Source organism: Bidens hawaiensis, unplaced genomic scaffold (assembly GCF_021521415.1).
Source record: "Bidens hawaiensis isolate Kalapana, Puna unplaced genomic scaffold, B.hawaiensis_p1.1 tig00419376_1, whole genome shotgun sequence".
Taxonomy (NCBI): Eukaryota; Viridiplantae; Streptophyta; class Magnoliopsida; order Asterales; family Asteraceae; genus Bidens; species Bidens hawaiensis.
The window spans coordinates 1074299-1084428 of NW_027504840.1; positions in this window are offsets into that span (position 1 = coordinate 1074299).

A 10130-nucleotide genomic window follows, 5' to 3' on the forward strand; every position below is an offset into this window, starting at 1 on the left:
GGAGGTTCAACAACTAGAAGAGACCAAGGATCCTTGGATACTCTTCACTGATGGAGCTTCTAACGTGAGAGGAACAGGATTAGGTATCCTACTGAATTCGCCACAGGGGGACATATTACCCCAGTCTATAGCATGTGAGTTCCAAGCGATAAATAACGAGGCAGAGTATGAAGCTCTGATCGTAGGTTTGCATTTGGCTAAGTGCATGAGGATCAGGTATCTTCAAGTATATATAGATTCATTATTGATTGCTAATCACTTTAATGGCTCATATATCGTTAAAGGTGAAAAACTAATCAAATATATAGATGTTCTGAAGGAATTAGCAAAATATTTCGAATTATTTAGTATTATACAGGTACTGAGGGAAGAGAATGCCGGGGCAGATGCCTTGGCAAATTTAGCCTCATCCTTGAAGATTCTAGAAGACACAAAGATCCCAATCATTCATTTACTCTCCCCGGCAATTGGAGAACTGGAAGTTGGGGAGATAACAACTGACAAACAAATTGTACTTTGGGATCCATCATTCTCAAATAACCCAGGATCCTGGTTCCTCCCAATCAAGAAGTACATTTAGACTGGAGAGATTCCATCCGCTGAGAATCCTAAATCCTTTAAACTCAAGGTATCGAATTACATTTTATTACATGACATGCTGTATAGAAAATCTCTTGCAGGTCCATATTTGAGGTGCATCGAAGATCCAGAAATCCTAGAGGTCTAAAAGATTTTCATGAAGGTGATTGCGGCAATCACACCGGAGGTAGGGCCCTGTTTTCTAGAATTTTGAGAACATGTTATTATTGGCCCACTATGAAAAGAGATGCAACGGAATACTCCAAGAAGTGTGATGCTTGCCAAAGGCATAAAAACATTCTTCACCAGCCAGCAGAACCTATGCATCCGATATCCTCTTCATGGCCCTTCATGAAATGGGGAATGGATATTGTAGGCAAGTTACCAAAGGCACCGGGTGGAAAAGTCTTTATGCTTGCAATGACAGACTACTTCTCTAAATGGATTGAAGCAGAAGCATTCGTGCAAGTCCGAGAAAGGGAAGTTATATCTTTTATTAAAAGGAATATTATAACTAGATTTGGTATTCCTTCTTGGATTACTTGTGATAATGGTTACCAATTTATTAGGAAAAGAACAACTAATTTTATGACAGTTGGGGCATAAAGATGATCACCTCAACTCCAGTACATCCTCAAGCTAATGGCCAGGCAGAGTCAAGTAATAAAATCATCATCAACAATCTGAAGAAGAAGTTAGGAGCCAAAAAGGGAAAATGGGCTGAAGAACTACCATATGTTCTTTGGGCCGACATGACAACACCCAAAAATGCAACTGGTCAAACACCTTTCTCATTGGTGTTTGGCTCAGAAGCTGTGATCCCCACCGAGATGGGGTCCCTACAGCCAGATGGAGCATCCGTGATCCTGAAACTAACAATAGGATCCTTCTTGATGACTTGGAACTGTTGAAGAACTCAGAGACCTAGCCAAGATCAGAATGGCAGCATATCAACAAAGAGTAGCTGGGGCATACAACAAGAATATCAAGATCAGAAGATTTCAAGAAGGAGATTTAGTTTTAAGAAAAGCCTTCCAAAACACAACCAATCCGGCTGATGGGAAGTTAGCACCCAAATGGGAAGGTCCGTATCTGATCGAGTCGGAGGCAGGAAAGGGGGCATATCATTTGCTCTCTATGGAAGGCAACAGGTTACCCAGAGCATGGAATGCTATCCACCTCAAGAAATACTTTTATCTGATCAGGATCGAATATCCTGTGAGGACTTATTATTCTTCAAGGATCAAGGATCCCCAAAATTTGGTAATATCCATCTGATCATTTATCCTTTTCAATTTCTTATTTTTTATTTAAGGATAATATATTTTTAACATTTATTTTTTCCAAGTCTTGAGTAACAACGAAGGGTTCTAGTGATATGTTTGATGATCAAGAGGTTGGCCACCTCGCCTTTACAGTCAAGGTACTTTCCTGTTTCCCTTAGCCTAGCCCACGATTGGGTATGACCCCCAATGGTCATATCCCCTAAGGTTTAAAGGTTTTCACCTTTCTTACGAATTAGAGTTTCTACACTCTCACCTGTAGCGTACGCTATCCAACGTATAATCCGGGGCAGCGGGACCAGCACACGCTTAATGGCTGACAATTTCGTTGTCTACGGCTATATGGAGGATCCTACTATTTATGGTAGAAGTACCATACCACCGGTTTATAACGTTTTCACGTTATCTCAAGTTTGGGCTTGTCCCCAGTTTAATACCGGTTTGGGCTTGTTCCCAGTTACACGGGCTTGTCCCCAGTTTATTATTTGGGCTTGTCTCCAGCTAAATGGGTTCAATCCCAGTTAATATTATAAGTTGTTTGCAACAGATTTTCTAAGTTCATTATGAAGATCAAGACTTATGGATTCAAAATCCTTAAATTGCTTCTACCAGGATCACAGAAGTATCATTACTTATGGTAACCTAGGTCTAATTAGACCTTATGGTATGATTTCTGATTGTCAATTTACCTTTATTTGTCTAAGATCTTTGTAATCCCTTTTTCTTAAAGATTTAAGATCTTTAAAATATTATTGCAAGGATATTCTATCCTAATGATTTTTACTTAAAGTTATTTTTCAAAACTTTCATTAAAGCTAAAGCTATATCAAACAAACTTTCACAATAACAAGTAAATAGTCAAAATTTTTATATTATTTAATATAAGTCACTTGGACTTATCCAAAATCCTTAACCCAGATTTCACCATGCAAAAGATGGACCATCCACCCGGGTTAAGTAAATAGTACTGATTGTTGATAAGTATAGGAAAATAAAGAACAGGGGCACCAAAGGTTTCATCCCCACAAACAGAGGATCCATTCACTTTCGATACCCCTGAGAATTGTATATAGGATCAGTGATCCTTAAATCCTACTTACTACTGTCTATTACAAACCATAGCCATTGTTCATAAAAACATCAACATAAAAAAAATTGGGCTCGAGCCTTGTCTTCTTTATCCTTCATCGCCCAATTAAGATGCATCTTCACCATCCGCAGCACCTACTTCTTCACCGGTCTCAGCCACATCCTTGACTCCGCTCGTCACAACAACATTCTCCTCAGCCATCTTCACATCATCATCGCCACCGAGAGCCGCCAAGGTAGTCTTCCACTTCTGCACGTTCCAAGTTGCCTTATCGAAAGCAGGATCACTGGCCTCCATCGCCATCTTAATCCTTGCTTGCAGCACCGACCTGGTCGCCCACATCTTGGCCTCATCCGTTGCCTGCTTGATTTCCTCTTGGAGCTGGGCATCTGCTGTGGATATCTGATCCTCAAGCTGTCTCTAGAGCTGGGCTAAAGCTTTGTCCTTATTGACCACCGCATTCCCTAACCCAGACAACTTATCACTCATCTGGCTTACAATTTTTTCATAATGCTCCTTGAAAGCATTCATAGCCTGTAAATGAACATTAAATAAAGATTAAAAGGATATTGGATCCTTAAGAGTAGGATACAGGATACTTACAGTGAGGACCATGTCATAGTGGGTTTCGGGATCAGAGGACCTTTTTCTTTTGGAAGCAGCTGACTTAGCTATGGTAGTTGCAATCTTGGGCTCGGAACTAGTTGCTGCCTTCAGAGTTTCTTTCTTGATGTCTTGAGGAGTGAGCATACTGTCGATGTCTTCCAGGGAGAACTTGCTAGCAGACTTCTAAGACTTCTTGGCACCTACAAAAATTCAGTTAACAGATAAGTATTCTATCTAATCTTATTTACTTTGAAATTATTATAATAAACTTACTTGACATATTCGAATCCGAGGAAATCTCACAAAAAAGCTTCGATGAAACGGGCTTGAAAAGTTCTGATCTCGGTATCCATTGCAAGGAACCGTTTTGTTTTCTCTTATGTGCCAGGTAATTTAGCCAAAGAAGCGAAGTTCTCAACTGCAAATAAAAAGGAGACTCAAAGTTAAATTAATCATCAAGGATCCTATCATTTTTAAGGATCCAGGATCCTACCCTTTCTATCCCATTTTTAAGCAAGGTATTCCCCTCCGGGTGTGGACTCACGTTTCACGAAGAAAAAATGATTCCTCCAAAAGGAATCGTTTAAGGTGACTTTCAAAATCGGATGGGGTTGTCGAGGCTTGGATTTCAAAATGAATCGGGCAGGACCGTGGGTAGTAAAGGTGTAAAGATGGGACAGCTCTTGAAGGCCGAAGTCGATTTTCTTCTCTTCAATAATTCTTTCAATAGTGCTGAGGACTCTCCAAATCATAGGCATAGCCTGGATGTAAGATATGCCGGTGGAATCGAAGAAGCTTTGTGTGAAAGGGAGAAACGGATAACTATAGCCGATAAGGAAAGGGCAAGCCGGAAAACACACCCAAGTCTTTGAGTATGTGTCGCAACGGATGCTGGATTCATACGGTCGGAATAGGGTTTTTGGCGGAAACAAAGAACGAAACTCATCGACTTCTGGATCCGTGAGTTTGCAGATTTTAGTAGAAGGGTTAGCTATGAGGTTTTGTGGCTCCATCTCCGACAACTCAAAGTCATCGGAAGATTGCTCGGAAGGTTTTGAGGGAAGTAAAGAAGATGAAGTGATAGACATTATTATCAAAGAAAATAAGAGAGGAAATAAAGGATACCTGTCGTGTCGCCTGGATATGTGATTATAAAATAGATATAGGACGGCATACATAGGCAGTTATGATTATATCAAGGGCTAAATGGTAAATATTTCTGGCGAACCGTCCCAACATCCAGTTTTCGCAGAAGATTCAAATTCAAAATGCCAGCTGTAAAGCATAAACACCCGCCATTTTGGGAGCAATTGTTAGGACTGATATTTTCTCTACTGAGGATATATTATCCTTGAAGATATGTCTAGATCAGTTATCCTCCTAAAGAGCTCCAGAATTATGTCGAAGATCAAGGATCCTAAGAGGTTGGTATTATTAACAATTGTTTCACGTGTGTTGGTTATTATTCAACAGAGGTAACGAATTTGTGACTTGGTCTACCTTAAAATTCGCTACTGGAAGCTCCCAGCACGTGGTCAATGAACGTTGGAGGAGTTGTGGAATAGTGGCGGATAATTAGGAATTGTTATTAAATGTATTTTCTTTATAAGCATCGAGATATGATCGATTAGACACTCACTTGTACTCACACACACTTAGAGCAGAACTCATACTTCTCTATATACACTAGCTTTCATTGTAACATCGATCACGATCTCCAAACAATTCTAACCCTTTTTTTGTTATTAATAAAGTGGTGATAGACGATTTGTCATCACCCGGGGTTTTTTTCCTTTGATCTAAACAAGATCAAGGGGTTTTTCCTCGCAACAAATCACGGTGTCCATTCCGTTTTCGTTCATACAATCATTGTTACTAGCATTGCACTATACCTCACCTTACGGATTTGGATACATTATCCTTAGCAGATTTTTATCTAAAACAATTAGAGCCATGACAATTAGGATATGTGGTTAGACGTAACGACCTAGAATTGTTATGCTTAGGGTCCTATACGTGTGTTCATACGTGTTTACTCTATTTTATTGTTCATATGGCATGCTTATTTATAAACTTGTTTAAAATTCACTAATATCCTAAATGTTCACATACACACACTTTCATAGCATTTCTAAGGTATCATTACCTTAAACCGAAAAATGAGATTTTCATTGTGTTTTATGAATTACAAGATTAACTTGGATCCCGTTGTTTCAAATCCCTTAAAGGTTGCGCTTATATCGGGTTTGTAGCCATTATAGAAAATGAGACATTATAAAATGACCATTTGACAAAAATATTCCAAGGATTGAAGGTGATTTACTTACCTAGGATGGTTGAGTTATAGTTCTCGTTTTCTAGGCCACAAATCGTGTTATATATGTCAATTCTTTAAGTAGTCGAATGCGAGCGTTCCGCTCACCATCCTAATTTTCGGTGTTAAAACAATAGAACTATGGTGGTTCGTGGACTAGTGTTTTGACATGACGTTGTATCTCGATTTATTGTGTTATTATTGTTATTTGAGTCTAAAACATGAAAAAGTCGCGGTGGTTCATGCACATGTTTAGACTCCAACATGGTGTTTTATAAACCTTTTTAGTGTTGGAATATCAAGTCGTGGTGGTTCATGCACGATTTTCCGACTCTATAAATCTCAAAATCTCAAATTTTCAAGCTTTAACCATCTCAAAATCATTTACGGTTTTGTTATTTATAAACAAGGTTTTATATTTTATCTAACACTAACATCTTCTCCTTACTGAATCTAGGATTCACAATAAAAAAAAATTGACATCTTATTTGATTTTTTTATACACCCTCGTATTCATTTTTTTTACGCAAAACTTATCCCATTTTCTTTATGAATTTTCGCATGCCTCCGCTAAGACGCCAACCGCGCAAGAACTCCACCCGACGTATGGCCGCTCTCGTCGCCAAACAAATGGCCGCTGTGATTCCCGAACTTATAACCCAAATCCAAGCTACCCTACCCGCACCCGTTGTTGCACCTGTTGAACCCAAACCCGCATCCTACCTGCTTAAGCAATTTACTAGTGCTAAACCGTCCGAGTCCCGTGGAACCAATTGTGCGACTACCTTGTTACAATGGTTCGAATCGACCGAAAGTGTGTTCCGACACAGCGAATTCCCCGACGCGAAAAAGACAAATTTCACATCAAGCATGTTTAGAGAAACCGCTCTAACATGGTGGGTTAGTGTTATGCACCTCTAAGGTTCGAATAGGGCTATGGCTGTTCCATGGGCCGATCTCAAGGCGCTTACGATGAAGAAATTTTGTCCCAAACACGAGCTCCAAAAGCTTGAGGTAGGATTTTGGAACCTAAAACAAGAAAGTGGTGATAATACCGCTTACTCACTCCACTTCTATGAGTTGAGCATCCTCGTTCCTTATTTGGTTACCCCAACCGAACGTGAAATTGATAAATACATTGGGGGTTTATCGATGCAAATCCAGGACTCTGTTATGAGTAGCAAACCCGTGACCCTCGAGGATGCCATCACTTTTGCCGGCGCGCTTTCAGAAAATCACATGAAAGCTGGTACCGTCACCATTAAGAAAACGACCGAGAAAGCCAAAGCCGAGCCCTCTCCCCAAGCCAAGGTAGAACCCGCACCACAAGCCATCAACTACTTCAACTCATCATGTCACAACAACAACAACAAAAACAAAAAGAAACCCAAAACCAACTACCGAAACTATGCCGTAACCCAACCACAACAACAAACCCAAGCTCCACCACAAAACCGAAAACCCTATGTTGGAAACGCCACGCTATGTAACACTTGCCAACTTCACCACCCACCAAACATGCCTTGTGGCCATTGTACCATTTGTAACCGACTTGGCCATCTCCACACCACATGCCGATCCACTCAGCGAACCCAACCTAACCAAACTAACCAACCAAGAACCTTTCCCCAAAATTCCCAAACCCGATATGCACCTTACCCACCAAACCAACCTCAACAACCCCGAGTTTGCTTTAATTGTGGTGACCCTAACCATTTCCGCAACTATTGCCCACGCCTAACCTTTGCCAACCAAGCCCAAACCATGACCATACCTTACTACCAAACCCAAGCCTACCAAGTCCAAACCTATCAACCCCAACTCCCCCAATTCAATGCACCAATCATTCAACCCATCCAAGCAATCCAAGCACCACCTCCACATCCACAACAAGCACCTCAAGTCAACCAAGGCAATCAAGGGCGAGCTTTCATGATGAATGCAAATCAAGCTCAAGTGGCAAACGATATCATGAACAGTATGTTTTTGGTGAACTATCATTTGGCTTCTATTTTATTTGATACGGGTGCCGATAGAAGTTTTATTTCTTTGAAATTTGAGTCGAAACTTGCGATGCCTCGAACTAAGCTTTCCCGACCGTTCTCCGTTGAACTCACCAATGGCAATTCTATTACCATCAATTCTGTCGTCCACGATTGTTCTCTCATTCTTTCCAAGCATAAATTCTCCATCGATCTCATCCCGATGCAAATGGGAAGTTTCGGTGTCGTAGTAGGCATGGATTGGTTATCTTTGCACCGTGCCGAAGTCATTTGTTTCTATAAATTCATTCGTATTCTGCTTGTCAACGGTAAAATTCTTAGTCTTCGGCAACACTACTCCTAGGAAGCTTAATCTCATGTGGTGCGCCCAATCGAAGTATTTACGCCAAAAGTACGTTCCATTTCTAACTCTCGCGGTGATAAAAGACAAAAAGGAAAGGAAAATCCAAGATATTTCCATTGTTCATGATTTCCTCGACGTCTTTCCCGATGATGTTACCGGTCCCCCTCTCGTTCGTCCGATTGAATTCCAAATCGATCTTGTGCCCAGCGCGATACTCGTGGCCAAGGCTCCTTACCGTCTAGCCTCGTCGAAAATGCAAGAACTATCAAACCAACTCGAAGAACTTTACTATAAAAGTTTCATTCATCCAAGCTCTTCTCCTTGGGGCGCTCCCGTTCTCTTCGTGAAAAAGAAGGACGGTTCGTTTCGTATGTGCATTGATTATCATGAACTTAACATGCTTACTATTAAAAATCATTATCTTTTGCCACGTATCGACGACTTATTCGACCAACTTCAAGGCGCAACTTGTTTCTCCGAAATTGATCTTCAATCGGGTTATCATCAATTGCGTGTTCGTGAAGAAGACATTCCTAAAACCGCTTTTCGTACTCGATATGGACATTTCGAATTTTTGGTTATGCCCTTCGGGTTAACAAATGCACCCGCGGTATTTATGGACCTCATGAACCGCGTTTGCAAACCATTCCTTGATAAATTCGTTATTGTCTTTATTGATGACATCCTTATCTTCTCTAAATCCAAAGCCGAACATGAACATCATTTGCGTTCCATTCTCGAGCTCCTTATAAACGAACAACTCTATGCCAAGTTCTCCAAATGTGAATTTTGGCTCGAGGAAGTTCAGTTTTTAGGACACATCGTAAACGACAAAGGTATTCATGTTGATCCCGCTAAAATTAAGGCCGTTAAGGATTGGAAAACTCCAAAGACTCCCACGGAAATTCGATCCTTCCTCGGTTTGGCCGGGTATTATCGACGTTTCATTTGGAATTTTTCCAAGATCTCTTTGCCTCTTACCTCTCTCACTCATAAAAGAAAACCTTTCGAATGGGGTTCGAAGCAAGATGAATCCTTTTGTACTCTCAAGGACATGCTTTGCAATGCTCCTGTTCTAACCCTCCCTGATAGAAACATCGATTTCGTTGTATTTTGTGATGCATCCCATCAAGGCCTTGGTTGTGTTCTCATGCAACAAGGTCAAGTCATCGCATACGCATCAAGACAACTAAAGGTCAACGAGAAGAACTATACGACTCATGATCTCGAACTTGGTGCTGTCGTTTTCGCTCTCAAAATCTGGAGACATTACCTTTATGGTACAAAACGTGTGGTTTTTACCGATCATAAAAGCCTTCAATATATTTTTGACCAAAGAGATCTCAACATGAGACAACGACGATGGGCCGAATTACTTAGTGATTACGATTGCGAAAATCGCTACCATCCCGGTAAAGCGAATGTTGTCGCCGACGCCCTAAGTCGAAAGTTTAATGTTAAATCCATTTTGCTTTTAAGCGTTGTTGTTCAAACCGATCTTCAAATCCGAATCTTCCAAGCTCAACGTACCTCCGTCGAAGAAGGTAATATGTACGACGAAATGTCATGTGGAGCCAAACTTCAACTTGAAACTTAACCCGATGGTCTTTTGTACTTTCTCAATCGTTTGTGGGTTCCCGATCGCGAAGACCTTCGTACTTGTATACTCGACGAAGCTCACAATTCGCGGTATTCCGTTCATCCCGGTGCGTATAAGATGTATTTCGATCTTCGTGCTACCTTTTGGTGGCCGGGTATGAAAAAGGACGTAGCGTTGTTTGTATCTAAATGTCTTACTTGCTCAAAAGTCAAAGCCGAACACCAAAGACCTTTTGGTCTACTCGAGCAACCACCGATTCTCGTTTGGAAATGGGAAGACATTGCTATGGACTTTATCACCAAATTACCCAAC